Here is a 16,578-nt window from a genome sequence, read left to right as displayed (position 1 = left end):
CTTGTTGTTTTCTCCCAGTAGGCAAGGGAGCTCTGTTCCCACTTTTTCTCCCTACTATGGTGTTTCTGGAATTGTATGTCAGGTGCATGATGGGAGCTGCAGTATTTGCAATGTGGATGAGATTATAATGATATTCTGATTAGCCAAAGGTCATGTCTTAGCCAAAGATAGTGTCTAGGCTGGAAAAGACCAGTTTTTACTTCTTCCCTTTTCTGGGGCTAAAACAGGGAAGGGTCTAAGGAAAGCAAAAATTGCAGAGCCATATCCTGGAGGGCTTTCCCTGCACTGTCTGACTTGCCTCAAATCTGTATGTAAATTACCCACCAACAAACTTAACCAAGTGAAAACCTACAATTTTTTTCTTAAAAAATTGGATCAATTAGGGGGCCAGGGCAAGTACTTCCCTTCTTTGAAGCACTGAAATATACAGCTGAATTGTTTCTTGTTATTTATAGTCACCTCAAACTCAATCAATAAACCATTCATTGCCACTATTTTAGGATCTGATTAGGCTGAGAAACCCTTGTTATATTTTAGTAGGGCTAATTTAATAGATTTTCTCAAAATATTTTGCAACTGTGGGGGCCTAAAAAATTAATACTTTTCCTCTTGCCTTCTAAATTCTTTTAGCTGGGCTAGTAATCAAATTAACAAGTACAGATTAACAGGAGAAAAATCAAAATTTTAATACATGAACATGGGGAATTCACACAGAATGATGTGATAATTTCAAAGACATTGGGTATGTAAGACATGTTTTGGAAGGTATTAGATTTCAGAAATGAGAATGGGCAATTTACAAATAGTTGAGGAAGAGGGTAATGTGGTGGGAAAATCCTTACTAGGAAACTCGGAAAGGATGGGGAGCAAGGGGTATCCCCTGACAGGCTTAGTCTTCTTGACCAATGGTGGTGTGAAAATTCTTAAGGTGAATAAACCAAGGCTCTCTTCCTAAAGTAGGTTTTTCTATCCAAATCTTGAGCAGGAAAGTCAGGGAGGCTTAAAGTTTCTTTCTGAATCTTGTTTCTTAATAAACACCTTAGAATCAATAACCCAAAAAGGCAGCTTTGAGATGGCAAAATTTTGATCCCTTCACAACCCAAAGCCTAGCTGAAGTTTAAATCTTTATTTCTATTCTTTTCACATAATGATATTCAATTATTTGACATTCTAGGAATTTTTTTTTGTTTGGAAACGGAGTTTAAAATTAGGATTGTTTTCTTGGGCTACAATTACTTAAAAAATCCTCACTGCTAGATTTTGACTCTTTTGGTGTGAGAAGGGGCAGGCAGTTGGCATGTTATCATTTGCATAATTCCTTGATGTAAGAATATATTTTAATATACTGTCAGTGTCCTACTTGCTCCCTTTAAGACTTAATGATTTCATTGGCTTCAGACTTCCTGTGATACACTTGTGAGCATCTGGAAATGCTGGGGAATTAACGTTACCTGCAGAAACCCTCAGTCAGTCGCTGGTGGGAGTTAGGGTGTGATGTAATTACTTCAGCTCTCTCATCCCTTGGGTGGAATGATTGTAAGGTGGAGTTAAGTTCTAGTCGTGGCATAACAACCCAGCCTTTATTAGCTGTCCGCCCTTTGCTGTTGCTCCCATACCAGCAATGGCCAAACCTCCCTAATAAACTGTTTGCAATCAAATCTGTGTCTTAAATCAAATCAAATTCAATTGGGGAATACCTAATCGAAAACAAAACTCTTGCGTTCAAGCTATATTTTAATTTATTAGCCTCAGTAGATTTTTTAAAAAATCTTGATTTAATCCACTTAACAGATATAGTAGTCTTCCCCTCATTTACACGGGATGTTCCAAGACCCTCAGTGGATGCCTGAAACTGCAGATAGTACCAAACCTATATGTACTATGTTTTTCTTATACATACATACTTATGATAAAGTTCAGTTTATAAATCAAGCCCAGTAAAAGATTAATAACAACAAGAATAAAATAGAAAAATTTAACAATACACTGTAATACAAGTTATATGAATGTGGTCTCTCTTTCTCAAAATATCTTATTGTTCTGTACTCACCCTTGTGATGTGAGGTGATAAAATGCCTATGTGATGAGATGAAATGAGGTGAATGACAGACATTGTGATGTAACCTTAGGCTACTATTGATCTACTGATACCTCAGAAGGAGGATCATCTGCTTTGAGTGATTGTGGATCATGGAGCAATGATGATGTCATTGGTTAGATGTCAGAAGCAACCAATGTTGATGTTTGGGGAAATTAAATATTTTCAGACTGCATTTGACCTCTGATAACTGAAACAGAAAAGTAAAACTAGATAAAGGAGGACTAGTGTACTTTATACAGTCATACATACCTCTTTTTATTGTGCTTCACAGATGTTGCGTTTTTTTGTAGATTAAAGGCAAAACTCTCCAGCAAAAAAGATTATGACTTTATCATGATACTCTCTTTATTGTGGTGGTCTGAAACTGAACGTGCAATAGCTTGGAGGCATGCCTCTATATTTTCTTTATCTAGTAGTACATGTTAATTGTCTACTAAATAATGTATTTTTTTTAAAGGGAAAACTTTTGTATATCTAAAACATGATTGAGTCAATGAACATACAGTGAAAGCATCAGGAAAATATGTACCTAGGTTAAACATGATCATATTTTAAGAATTTCTAGTCTTGATAATGATACTTAAAGACAGCAACGTATGTACTGAGTGCTAATTTTTAGTGACTAACTTATCATTGTACTTTTTATTGTTGTTTTTCATGCCATCTTCTATATTATAGGATAGCAAGGGACTTAAAAAGAATTTGTAATTTTCATGAAGATGAGTTCTGAGGTCAGATATAGCCATGTACCACTTAACAGGGATGTGTTCTGAGAAATGCGTTGTTTTCACTAAAGTTGTAAAAATTATTTTTCTTTTTTCAACAATAAATTAACCTTAGCTTACTATAAATTTACAGTTTTTAATTAAAAAAAATTTTTTTATTCTCACAACACTTTAGCTTAAAATACCAACACATTGTACAGTTGTACAAAAATATTTTTTATATCCTTATTCTATAAGCTTTTTTCTATTTTAAAATTGATATTATTTTTTTATTTTTTACCTTTTGATCTTTTTTGTTAAAAACTAAGACACATGTTAACTTAGGCCTAGATAGGATCAGGATCATCACTAGCACTGTCTTCTCCCTCACATCTTGTCCCACTCGCAAGTCTTCAGGGATGGTAACACACATGAAGCTGTCATCAACAATGATAGCAATGCCTTCTTCTGGAATCCTCCTAAAGGACCTGCCTGGGGCTCTTCTTGGGAAGCTGTGACTCTTCAGAAATATGTCCATAGTGGTTTGCTTGGTTTGTATCTTTTTTTTGGTCACAGATTTTCCTATAAGCAGATAGCACTAGGATGTTATGATGGCGACAATGTGACTAGGCAATAGGAATGTTTCTTTTCCATTATAATCTTATGGCGCTATCATTGTATATTCAGTCTGCCATTGACCTAAAGATCATTATGTGGCACATTGCTATGTTATTTAATACACATTAATATAAGAGCACTCCATTATGCATTGCCTCTTAAGTGTCTAGGATACCAGTGAATGCAAAATAAAAGATTTTGTAGAACTAGAGATTACACACGCCAAAGTCGTCCCTGCCTTGAAAGACATGGGGTGAATGTGACTTTCCTAGGTTCTTTGGGGACAGTTAATTGCTTAAGTTTGCAGCTGTAGTCTGGCCTCCTAAATGTGTCGGTTATCCTAAGAATGTACTGCTTTGGCCATGTGGACGATGGGGTCAGTAGTCATGACAGAACCAAAATCATTGTCATTAACTGGAAGCACAACTCTGTGTTGGGCCAGTACTGTGTCCTATAATGCAGGGAGAGAGGCTGTAGAACATGGTTACTTATTGTGTCACTTACTGTCATCAGATAAAATGAAGATCATTCCTACCCTTCAGGGTATTTGTAAAGATTAAATTGATAAAAACAATTTGAGCACAGTGCCCGATAGACAGTAAGCTCTTGGTAAATGGTAGTGGTTTGTCCAAATCAGTACACTTCCAAAAAAGGAAAGTGCTAAAATCATACATATCATTATATAATTTACACATTACCTAATTTAAAAATCATGTATTTATTGAAAAATTAGTTTTATTATATGGACAGGTCTAAGGAATAGTTGTATTTTAACATTTCTGAAAATGAAATAAAAAAAATCCATGTACCTTAAATAAAATAAAAAAACTTTATGTTATCTTACTTGAACATTAAAAATAAGTAAATTATTTTTGTTATTCACATACTCAACTTATTAGTCGTATCTGGCTCTAATGCCAAATCACTGGCATTTTTCTGAAAAATGCCTTTTTTCTCTAATACTTACATTATTTTAAATTTTTCTTAATAGTTTCAATTGTTTTTTGAAGTTACACTTAATGATAATAAAAGTTGAAATTGACACCTTCAATCTATTCTTCTCTGTAAGCCATAATATTTTTACTTGAGAATCATGATCTATCTACAAGAACTGAGTTATCAGCTGAAAACTGATAAATGAAGAATATGCTCAATTGTAATATTTTTGTGTTAAAACGTGTAAGTAATCAGCTAAAATAAAACCCTCGATACTATTTTTTTCTAGCTTCCATTCAGAGTACTTTTCCTTGACAAACATTTATAGAAACACAATATTTATCAAATAAATGATCTCTAGATATGATTCTTTTGATGTTTCCCCAAACTGGGATGCTACAAAATCATAGGCCCTTCTACTTCTGTTCCATTTCAGCAGGCATTATAATAGTTTTTCCCTACAGTAGATATATTCCAGAGAGCAATTATGAAATTTCAGTATTGTCTTGACCATAATTTGAGTATCTATCTTTTAATTTATTCACTTCTTTCTTCGCTATAGTTGAGATGTTTTAATGTCTTCTTTATTGCAAGATAAATAATTGTAATTCTCCAAAAGCTTCAAACACTGAAGATTTCTGGTGCTCCTTGAATTCTTTGGTTAAATTTCTAACTGATATTTCACAAACATACTTCAAATCTAGAGGACTTGTTTATGAAAAAGTTTGATACTATTGATAGGACATAGATTCATTTTACTAATAATAGTAGCAATTAATAATGGGCAGTAAAGAGAGAAGCCCAGGGTCAGCATGTTGAAGTTTTTTTTTTTTTTTTTTTTAATTCAACATCAGCTTCATCATTAAAATTTTGTAGTTTGCTTACTTGGCATATTCAAAATTTATAAATTTTGACGAATATAGCTTCTATTTCAATTGGTATAATAATGCAACTTTGGGTGAAATGATGACTTTTATACTGTAACCACATCCAATCACATTTCTGCTTCATATCTTAATTTAAAATTAGAAATCTCAAATTAGTAAAATATTGTTTTCACCATGGACACAATGTTCCACCAAAATTATATTATCACTGCAAAAAGAAATGCTTTTATATTTAGCGTTGAACTTTTAAACTAAATTTACAAGGAGAGTCACACTAATGTCAGATGTTTCATCTTCAACAGACTAAATTTCCAAAAGCATTACTTTGATTTCATGAATTAGATAAAAAGTCAAACCAGTTTTAGAATTAATTGATATTTCTAGGTGAAGCCTTGGTAACACTGATATAAAATTAGAAACACTGAACTGTTTATAAAGATTCTTCTGTTTTCTTTGCCAGACACATAACTTTCAATTCACTTTTTGTACATGAACACAGACATTTGCAATAACTGGACAATCACTGGATCTAAATGTTACATAAGCACAGCTACAGCTGCATGTGATAAATCATAAACAAGTACAGGGTTCTCAAAATAGCTACTAATTTTTGATGTGTATTATGTCTTTTCAGCAGATTTGCATTTTGGGGTTTTCACTCAGTTATTGGTGTATCCCTTTGTCCCTCATGGGTGTGGGAGTGGCAAATGTTGATTTTGTGTGATTTCACAGTCATCATTAACTTGAGAAAAAAATTAATCACTTAATGTTTTACTAAATGTTTTAGTAAATGTAAACTTCCATATTTGAGTTCACTGCACTTGAAAATGCTTGTAAAATAAAAAAGCATTGCCAAATAATGTCATCAGTAATTGTAGAGATACATCATATAAGCAATGATCAAATCATTGTGTTAAGAGTGTTCAGATTGGTCTCTGTATGCTGTAAGGAAGCACTCTTGGTCTTTTCCCAGCAGATAGGTAGAATACCCTAACCCATAATTTCCCACCTTTCCCACAGACTCTACCAGCTGTGCCTTCACGTTCCATAAACCTGTAGGCCTGAGCATGGTCATGGCAAGCCTAGCTGGTAAATCCAAGGGCATAGGGCATCAGAGTGCTCTCTCACATCACTACAGAGAATGGAGGGCTTAGCTGTCTTTGGCAGCTCTTGTTTGAATGCATTTTCTTTTGTAAGCAAATGCCCTGCTGTCTTGAAAAGAAAGTGGTAGTTCTATTGTGTTTGGAAAGGATTGGGGAAAATAGAGATGAGTCATTGCTGGTCATCTTTATTTGGGTGACATCTCTGCTGCTTGTTTTAGCTCAGGCTGCTATAACACAATACCATAGACTGGGTGGCTTAAACAACAGATATTTCTCACAGTTCTGGAATCTGGAATTTCAAGATCAAGATTCGGTGTCTGGTGAATACTGCTTCATGGTTTGCAGATGGCCGTCTTCTTGTTATGTCCTCATGTGCCCTTTCCTCAATTGTGCAGGGAGTGGGGTGTGAGGGTGGTGGTGGTCTGGTTTCTTGCTCTTCTTATTAGGCCACTAATTGCATTGTGAGTGTTGTACTCATGACCTCATCTACACTAATTACCTCCTCAAAGCCCCAGCTCCAAATACCACCACATTGGGAATTAGGGCTTCAATATATGACTTTTGTGGCGGGGGACACAAACATTCAGTCCATAGCACTGCTTATGTGTGTGCTTCACATAGTACTGGACAAGACTATGGAGGAAGCTTAGAAATACAAAGTGGAGGGCTGCTCAACCAGTCTCAGTTTCTTTTAAAGTGACTATTAACATTAATTCTCCATTGAAGTGAAGATATCAAGGCAAATGTTAAACCAAAGGATGGCAGGACAGGAGGCCTAAACCATGACTGTCCAGGGCAAAAAGGGACCCTAGCTAGCCTTTATCAGGAAGGATGGCACCTTATCGTAAGAGAAGTTTTAACATGGAAACACTAGAGGGCGCCTTAGACTGTAATTAAGAATTCTGCTTTGATTTATACAAGGTAGCACATACTATACTAAATTGATGTTATAAATTTCAATAGTGAATAGTTTATAAAGCTTTAACATAATCAGAAAATAGAAAATGCTTTATTTACTTAGATCAATTAATATCGGGTGATTTTGATATTCTAAAAACATGAAAAAAATTCAATACAAATGTTTTGTTGTGCTAAAGTGTTTTGTTGTGTTTTACTTCACAGTTTTTAAAAAAATCTTCAGGAGTGCCCTAAGTTTAAAGGTTGGGTAGCAATTTCCCTCACTAATTGAGATTTTATTTTTTCTTGGGGAGTTGTGGGAGGAGGAGAGAGTGCTATACAGTCAATTAAAACAACTATAGCATTATCCTTTTATTGAGATGACTTAATGATATTGTTTACATACATATGGCACCCACTGTTCTTATAAGTGTTGACAAGTTCTGCAGTCTTTAGGGAAACAATATGAACCTTGGAAGAAAATGTCCGACCTGACACCTGGTCTACAGCCCATTGTTCTGTTCCGACGTCTGTGACTTTGGACAAATCTTTTATTTTTTCTGGGTCTGTTTCTTAGTAAAGTGATAGGATTGACTGCTAAGTGTTTTTTAAGTCTGAAATTCTCTAATCCTGACTTTTACACTTAACTTTGATTAGTCATAAATATCTATTTGCATGTAGATGTCATGTCTAGAATTTATCTTCAACTCACATCATAAAGTCTGCCGCACTGTGAAAACTGCATTCAGGAGAAAGTGGGGAGGTAGGTGGTTCCCAGTTTTGGGGTACCATCAAGTTTTTTACATTGGCTCATTTTTTACACTAGAAACATAGCTTTTGTCAGCTGCTAGAAGATACTCATACAAGCACAGTTGCCCAACCTCAAACTTCCCTTAAAGCAAAAATGATAGTGAAATGTTTAGATTTCAATGATTTTCCTGCTAGGATTCAGACTAGATAAAAAGTGAGAGGCCAAAAATCACTTTAATTTTAAATCAAGTCTAATTAGTCTGTTTCTGATGTTATGAAAACAAATGAGATACACATTTGCCAGATAGATATAAACCCCATCTGCCCTCATATAATTGAGGCCAGACTGTTTAGTGATCTGGTGTTTGATTAAATATTGTTGCTACACAGTGTTTTAACTCTTGAGAAATGCTTTGACATTCTTAACTGAGTTCTGCTTTTAAAACAAACATATTGTCGAATAGTGTAATCTTTACAAGGAAAAATAAAATGTTAACAACATTCATCTCTGTTGGAAGGATAATAATTTGGTTAGTGGAATTGTACAGCTCTTGTCTTATATACACATAAAAAAGTGGTTCTTAGCACATTTGTAAATTTGTAAAAATTTCAGTAATCTTTTGCATGTCTTTGTGTATGTGTCTGTGTGTGCATCTGCTTGTATGTGTCTGTGTCTTTTATCTGTAGGTGTATCTCTGTGTGCTCATGCTTCAAGTATACAGTCACTACAATTAGTAACTCTTGGATGATAACTTGTTTTAGATCTTGTGAGTTTCTCTACATTTCATAATTCCTCATCTGCGATGAGGAAATCAAAATGTAAAAGATCCCAAAGGGAACTTCCCTCTTTTCATAATTTCTTCATGACTCATAATGTCTGAACCGAGTCTTGGGAGCAACAGACAAAGAAGGCGAGGAAAGGACACAGAAGCTAACCCAAAGATCAGGGTAAGGCAGGGACCCTTACAGGGCTCACTCCAGGGAATGTGAGAAGGTGAGTGAACAGCCAGTCAAGTCTGCAAGGAGACCCCAAGTGGAAGCCTAAAGAGGTCAGTGTCAGGAAGATTCAACCCATCAATTCACCAACTCCATATTGTGCCTAGTTTGTGCCAGGTGCTACAATGGGTGAAATGAATGTGGAAGTTTTTTCCCTTGAGCATTTTAAGGACTAGCAGGTAAAACAGACATAGAAATAAACCATGATAAAATCGTAAATGCCAAGAGGAGTGCCATGGGAGCCCCAGGAGTTCAGGCTGTGGGCAGGCAGGAGATGACCTGACTGAGGACAAAATGCCTAATGTCTCTCAAAGAAAGACAAGGGTTCCCCAGGTGGACAGCCATCTTTCCTAGGTGTGAATGAAGGGAACATGAACCCCCATCCTGGTGCTGTGTGGATGAGGGGCAGGGGTACATTTTGGGAAATGGCAGAAGTACCTGTAAGAGAGAGCTCGGTTCTTTTAATGATACATAAAGTCTCTGATGAACAGGCTGGCTTGAGTTCAAGATGATGCTTTCTCAATCTATTTTGCTGTTCTTTAGAGTATCTTCATTTGTTTAAAAAGTGCAACCGTTTCCTCAGGCATTTAGCCAAAAAATTAATTTTATTACTCTTCATTAAAAGCATGTCAGAAATAACTCTGGGGGAAGAGAGAGATAAAATGGATATCAATATTTACATAATCATTTTTAATGAGATCCTTTTCAAGATTATCAGTCAAGACTCTCTTAATTGCAAATGACTGAACCTCCACTTAAACTAGTGTATGCAAAAAAAGAGAATTTGTGGGCTCATAATTGGGAAATCTAAGAGGGTGGGGACAGGAATAGCTGGACCAGAGTTTCAGATGTTGTTACAGAACTCCTCTACACCCTCCATCTCTGTTTGCCTCTCCTTATAATTTTGGTTCCTATAGTTTTAAAATAGTATTTTTTCTTGAGAAACCTAATGAGGTGGAGAACTTGGGTTGGATTAGCATTTGCCAGGTGGCTTGCTGGTCTTTTGGCCACCATGGTACAAACAGTGAAAAACTGTAGATAAAATTACAAAATAAAGTTCTCTTGTACCCCATTCCTCAACTTTTGTGGAACAAGAGTGTCAAACATTGAGAATTAAAAATGTCACACATTAGCAATGAGCAATGATTGAAGGTGATAAACTGATTCAGGTAACAATAAGAACAACACTTTACTTTGAGTACTCAATATGTGCTAGGTATCTTTCCTAAACCTTTTATGCGCAACACATTTCATATTCATCAAAATACGATGAGATAGGCACGACTGTTATCTCTGCGGATGAGGTAACTGAGGCACTGGGATTTGAGGAGATTGCCCAGGGTCACACACTACTAGTCCATAAAAGTTTATTTTCAGCCATATGCTCTTAACCATGTGCTGTACAGCACAGTTTCATGGTGTAATAATTAGTGAATAAGATCTGCAAATGAATAACTATTGTGTTACACAGATACTAAGCACATAGTAAAGAAGGGAAGAGGGAAAACTCCATACTCTTCTTTAGCCCAATCATTTGATGACTTCACCCAGCTCCCAAGGGTTCATTTCAGTGGAGCCCACTCAGGGTGGGGAAAGGATTTCCCTGGGCCATGTCAAGGCTTACCAGAAAATAGTGAATATGGATTCAAGGTCACCCACTATAAACCCTTGGGAGTTGGGTTCAGGGATGGCATAGAGGAGCACAGGGAACAAGAATGGAGTCTACTTCCTGAGACAATAGGTAAAATGCAGTGAGGAGACCTTGTTTGGACTCTCCCCTCAGTTCTGTTCTGTAACACCAAATGAGGAGACATTCGAGTTTTTCTGTCTGTTTGCTCTGGGAGCCAGACCAGCTTGGGTAGATAATGGTGTCCACTCCTAGTGGAACCAGAGAAGGGGGACAGACACTGAAGTGCCAGGACTAGAACTGGTTTCAGTAGGGGATGGGGGAGGTATGTGTGAGATTGTCTCCCTCTGCTAAATTTTTTTCTTTTTTCTTTTGTTGTAATTTTAAAAATTGTGGTTAAATATGCATAACATAAAACTAACCATTTTATTTTATTTTTTCCCCTCTTTAATTCCCTCCCCCTACTTCCACCCCCGACCTATGGTGTTGCCGTTTCCCCTTAAGAACTGGATCTCTGAAGGCTGGGCATCTCTTCCCACAAGCTTGCGGCATGCACCCGGGGCCTGGCACACCCAGGCCCTCGCGCACCCGGGGGGCCTGGAGCACCAGGGGTATGGTCTGTGGCTCCTCCACCTAGGGCGTGAACCCAGGACCTTCTGCGCAGACGTGCTAACCACTACACTATGGAGCCACCCCTAAAACTAACCATTTAAAGGGGAAATTTAGTAGCATTAGTACCTTCACAGTGTTGTACAATATATATCACTGCTATCTGCAGGGATACCCTGTTTTATTGCATTTCACTTTATTGTACTTCACAGATATTGCGTTTTTACAAACAGAAGGCAGGACTCCACCAGTAAAAAGATTACGAGTCGCTTCGTTGCGGTAGTCTGAAACTGAGTCTGCAGTGTCTCCAAGGTACGCGTGTTTTCTTTTTCATCATTCCAAAGAGAACACTTGCTATTCCACCTCCCCCACCCCAGCCCCTGGTAACCTCGCTCCTCCTTTCTGTCTCAGTGAATTTGTGTATTCTACTTATCTCATGTAAATGGGATCATTCGATTTGTCCTTTTATAACTGGCTTCTTTCATTTAATATAATGTGCCCAAGGTTCATCCATGTCAGAGGATGTGCTAGAATTTAATTTCTTTGTTAGAATTATGAGACTGGAGAGGAGATGGTATGAGGCGATCTGGGCTTGCTCTCCGTGGATGACAGTGAGAGAAAGCAGAGCAGAGGTGCAGTCCTCCTGCCCTTCAGGAAGTTCCAAGTTGTGATTTGGCTGCTGCTTTGCCATTTACCAAGGCTAGCAACTGGTGTGATTGATGGGGCAACAGAAAAACAAACTTCTTATCCCTGACCTATTCCCAGATTCCTTCTCCATACTGCCTAAAATACAGAGACTAGACAGTGGCCCCCAACTTCTTTGGTACCAGGGACCGGTGCTCTTTTGAGAATCTAATGCCTGATGATCTGAGGTGAAGCTGAGGTGGTGATGCTAGCACTGGGGAGTGGCTGCAAATACAAATGAAGCTTCACTCCCTTGCCCGCCACTCACTTTCTGCTGTGCAGCCCAGTTCCTAATAGGCCACGGACTGATACTGGTCTGTGGCTTAAAGGTTGGGGCCCTTGCACTAGCAGATTGACTTGCTTTAACAGAGAGAGAGTAGGGAGTTGAGGTGGGAAGAAGGCCTGTCAATTATTCACACTTTAATGTGAATTAATTTCATCAGATCATTTTCCAGCACTCGCAGCTGACCTAAACAAATAAGAATTATGATGTTGGAGTGAAGGATAGAGTAAAGCTGAAGTTTTGGATCATATGTATGGTTGCTTATTCAGACACCATCTAAGCCCCAGGCACCTGGGGAGAAGGAGGGAGAGAAGAACCTAGAATTTAGAATTGAGAGAAGAAGGGCAGAGGAGCTAGACTTGCTCTTGCCAATCTTAACTGGGACCAGATGGTACACCTCCCTGGCCCACCCAGGAGCTGCCATTCAAAGTACCTAAGGGCCCTAGCCCACCTGCAGTCTTGAAGAGGAATGGGGAGAGCCAGACTTTGCAGCCTCCCTCCCTCCGTCCTTTGTAGGTTCTCTGGCAGTGGAGACATGAAGAAGTTTCCAAGGCTCGCTCTGGGTCAAGTAGTACAAAGAAGTTCTTTGTAGAGACAGTTTATGTTCTATTCAGCTGTACTCACATGTTCTCTTCCAGCTCTAAGATCCTGTGTCTATGAATCTAAAGGATTCTGTGAAGGTTTACATACTTCGACACTCTCATAGGAGGATGGGCCTTCTTTCACCTCAGTGTATTTCTTTCTTAGCATAACATTGAATGGATTTGGTGAAAAGGTAGCAGCTTTGACTGAAGAATGTGCAGAGTCAGGAGACAGGAAGGAGGTTACTAGGTCTGTGTCGTTGACCTAATTCTGTATTATGTTTTCATTGACTGAGTTGATTATTTTTAATCTCATTTCCTGGTAAGTGAATTACCTTTACTACTTTCAATTTTTCCACTTCCTAGTTCCTTACGACATTTTATACGCACTTGAAAATTCCCTGCTTAAGCTTTTTCTCATTCTTTTAAGCTAGTAGGAACAATATTATTTGAACAGCAGCATTGTTGCTATTATTATAAACACCCTGGTCTTACACATAATTTGTATAAAGAATAAGTTAATATTTATTGTCAAGTCTTTAAAGGAGCTGTGTTTGTTGTGTTGCATTTTAATATTTAATGTACCATCTTAATCTTTTCATTTTAATTACCTTCCTTGAGTGAGTAAATATGCGTAACTAAATCTGGCTTTCTTTCACTATCTCTAAAATCTTTTTCCTTGTTAAACAAGTCAGTGTTGTTCCCTAAGTTATATTCCTCCTATACTGCGGTTGCTGGCATTGCTTTTTGTGTTTCGATTTCAATGCAAACACTTAAACAAATCACTTTTAAAAATACATATTCTCGTTGTATTTTGAAACTGATACTCATTTTATCTTGATGTTAGGTTAAACATAGGAGAGATGTTCTAAGTTAATGTTCAAACTCACACGCAGCAGTATTAAGTTATTTCAAGTTCCTTCATGAGTCATTTCAAAAAGCTGTAGTGTTTCTCTTCCTTTTGCTGCTCAGAAAATGGGGTCCTTTGGAACAGGGAATCCCCAACTGAAAAAGCTCCACTGTGGCTTAACATCCTGCAAACTATTCTTCCACTTCTCCATATAAGTCCAATATTTAATTTATGATTTGGTTAATGCTAAATGAAGGGGCTCTGGCTTAAGCAGTTGTGAGAGGGAAACTGTTAGCTTTAGTTCTATAGCATGGCAAAGGGAGAACATAACTATGTTAACTTGGAGATTTTTAATAAATAGAGAAACGAGGGATTGTTTATGATTTACAAAAGAAGAAATTTGGAATGGTGATTAAGACTAGAACCACTGGTATTAGATAAATCTGGCTCAGCCATTGACTTTGATCTAACTACGGGGTTTCCATCTGTAAAGATACTAATATATAATGTTTAGGGGATGTTGTGAAACTAATGTACCTATTTTGATATCTAGTACAAGGAAAGTTCTCAGTAAATGGATCATTTATTCATAACTTTATTCATAAATATTTTGTCATGTGTGTACCAAGAGAATTATATTATAAATTTCTTTGTGGCTGTTTAGTTGAAATAGAATGATGGCTATTGTCTTCAGTGTTAAAGGTACTCATGGATAAGGCAAATTGACATTCATGAGTATTGATGTATCTGAAGGCAATTTTCCTGCCTCTTGCCTGGTGAACTCCTATTTATTCCTCTTTTAAACCCAACTCTTTATCACCTTCCCTAATCTTTCAGATGGCTCTTTCCTTTGTGTTTCCTTTGTACCAGGGTCACTCTTCTGTTTTTTTTTTATTTATCTTAGGGTTCCTGCAGTCTCCCCTTTTGGACCATGAACATTTTGAAAGGGAATGAATTGTTTTATTCGTACTTACTTCCCCCCCCTCCCAGGCTCCCACCCTACTATTGTTTAGTACAGGACCTGGCATAGAGGCAACCTACTTGGATTGAAATAGATTGCATTTAATTAAATCAAATACCTGTATAGAAGACAGGGCCATACAAAATATTTGGGGCTCACAAGACTGCTGGCTAAGTCCATAAGGTGTCTCATTTTACAGTCTTGTTTTTGATTCCAGGACCCCAATCTTGACTTAGCACCAGAATGCACATCATATTTAATGCCACTCAGGACTGCAGTTGTCATTGCAGACAAACAGTGTGGTGTGATACAGCTGCCAGCAATTGTCAGGTTTCTTCAGGCTGTACAAATGGATTGTCTGTTCTTTGGGATATGGTTCAGTCTACTGGAATGAAGATGGCCAATGTGACAGTAGGCACTAAGGGCTCAGATACAAGCTCAGAAATTGTGTTCAGATTTGATAGTTTTCCTGGTCAGAATGAATGGATTTAATATTTGTTTTGGACCTGTCAATGGGGGTATCTTTTTATTTGTGGCATCTCTTGAGGCCCAGGTTTACTTTTGTGTCCTTCAGTATCCTTTTTAAGAAAATGGAAATAATTATTCCATGTATGGTGGCAATTAAAAATAACACTGATCGTTATATCTTTAAATATGAAAAATATCCATGAGCCATTTTTATGTACAAAATTTTTATGTAATTGCTACTTCTGTTACATAGATTGCAGTTTTACTATAGATTCCTTTATGGAACTTTGATATTCTTGAGAGGACAGTGAAGTTTAAGTACATATTCTTCTACCTGTTGTAATTTTTTACTCTCTGTTTGGCAGGTCTATTTTTCTTATTTTATTCAAGAATTGGCTTGAAACACTTTTTTTTCTGGCCATGACCCCCAAAAGGTGAGGTAGTAGGAGCGTCCTGCCATATGCGAATGCAGTGGAGGGTGCGTTGTCTGTATAAAATAATAAAACCAATAAAAAGTTCATCTGCTTTTTAATATCACCATGTGATGACAATTCAAAACAAATGTCAGTGATAAAATACTCTTCCCTGAAAAAACTCTCTTGTTGACCTAAGTTCTATGTTCTGCTGTGGTTACCCATTGAATTTTAATAATGTATATGTGAGCTATAAATTGGTACATTTATATGACTTATTCTTTAATAAACATTGTTTCTATGTAGAAGTTAATTTGGAGAACTCCTACTTAAACACTGAGCGACATCTATTCACTTAAAATTTTTTACTAGGGTAACATTGGTTAATAATGCTTAAAAAAAATAATGAACATTTCTTCTCTCACACAGTTTCTGAGGGTTGGTATCTGTGAGTGGCTTAGGCCCATGCTTCTGGCTCAGCCTCTTTCATGAGGTTTCAGTCATTTTGTAGGTTTGTCTGCGGTATAAGATCTACTTTCTAGCTCAGTCTTCAAGTCCCCTCTGGCTGGTGGTTGGAAGCCTCAGTTCCTAGCTATTTGGGCCTCTCCACTCACCTGTCCGTCATGGCCTCTGGCTTCCCCCAGTGTGAGTGATCCGTATGCATTCATTTTGAGAGTAAGTTCTTAAAGGTTCAGAATTGTTTGAGCTCACTTTAGGTGTTGTTCTAGTGTCTGACTCCTGGGAACAATACATTTCTTTGTTTAAACTGTAGATTTGAAGTAAACAATGACAGCATAGTGATCATAGAGATGAAGAGATCTACGTACTTCTATTCTGTCACTCTTTATGACATTTGGAGTTTTTATTAGTGTTTGAAAATTGAAATGGTGAAACTGTAAATTGCAGGGAGTATGATTTTTATTTGTAAGTGTAAATTTTAGTTTACACATTCATTGTATTGAATTTGGAAAACATCTTTAAAATTAAAATTTATTTTTCTTTTTAAATTCTTGTTTGTTTCGAAACTAAAGAAGGAATAAGAAAATGCAGTTAATTACATCAGCCTGATTTATTATTGTCCTAAACAGGAACTTTCTCAGACATTTCCTT

At 37.1% G+C, this 16,578-nt stretch overlaps 1 protein-coding gene across 2 annotated transcripts in view; it reads left to right on the top strand.

Annotated features, from left to right (window-relative positions):
* Nucleotides 1-16,578, top strand: part of RNF144B (ring finger protein 144B) — a 143,613-nt gene that overhangs the window by 24,242 nt on the left and 102,793 nt on the right. Inside the window, exon 2 of one of the 2 annotated variants that reach the window (XM_016155874.2) lies at nt 11,441-11,540. The exons of the other annotated variant lie outside the window; for it this stretch is intronic. The gene's annotated coding sequence lies outside the window, so the exon portion shown is untranslated. The remainder of the gene's footprint in view (nt 1-11,440; nt 11,541-16,578) is intronic. 2 annotated transcript variants of the gene reach the window in all.

Source organism: Rousettus aegyptiacus, unplaced genomic scaffold (genome assembly GCF_014176215.1).
Source record: "Rousettus aegyptiacus isolate mRouAeg1 unplaced genomic scaffold, mRouAeg1.p scaffold_m13_p_1, whole genome shotgun sequence".
NCBI classification, from domain to species: domain Eukaryota; kingdom Metazoa; phylum Chordata; class Mammalia; order Chiroptera; family Pteropodidae; genus Rousettus; species Rousettus aegyptiacus.
The sequence above is the reverse complement of the archived record's forward strand: the minus strand, read 5'-3'. Positions and strand labels throughout refer to the sequence as shown.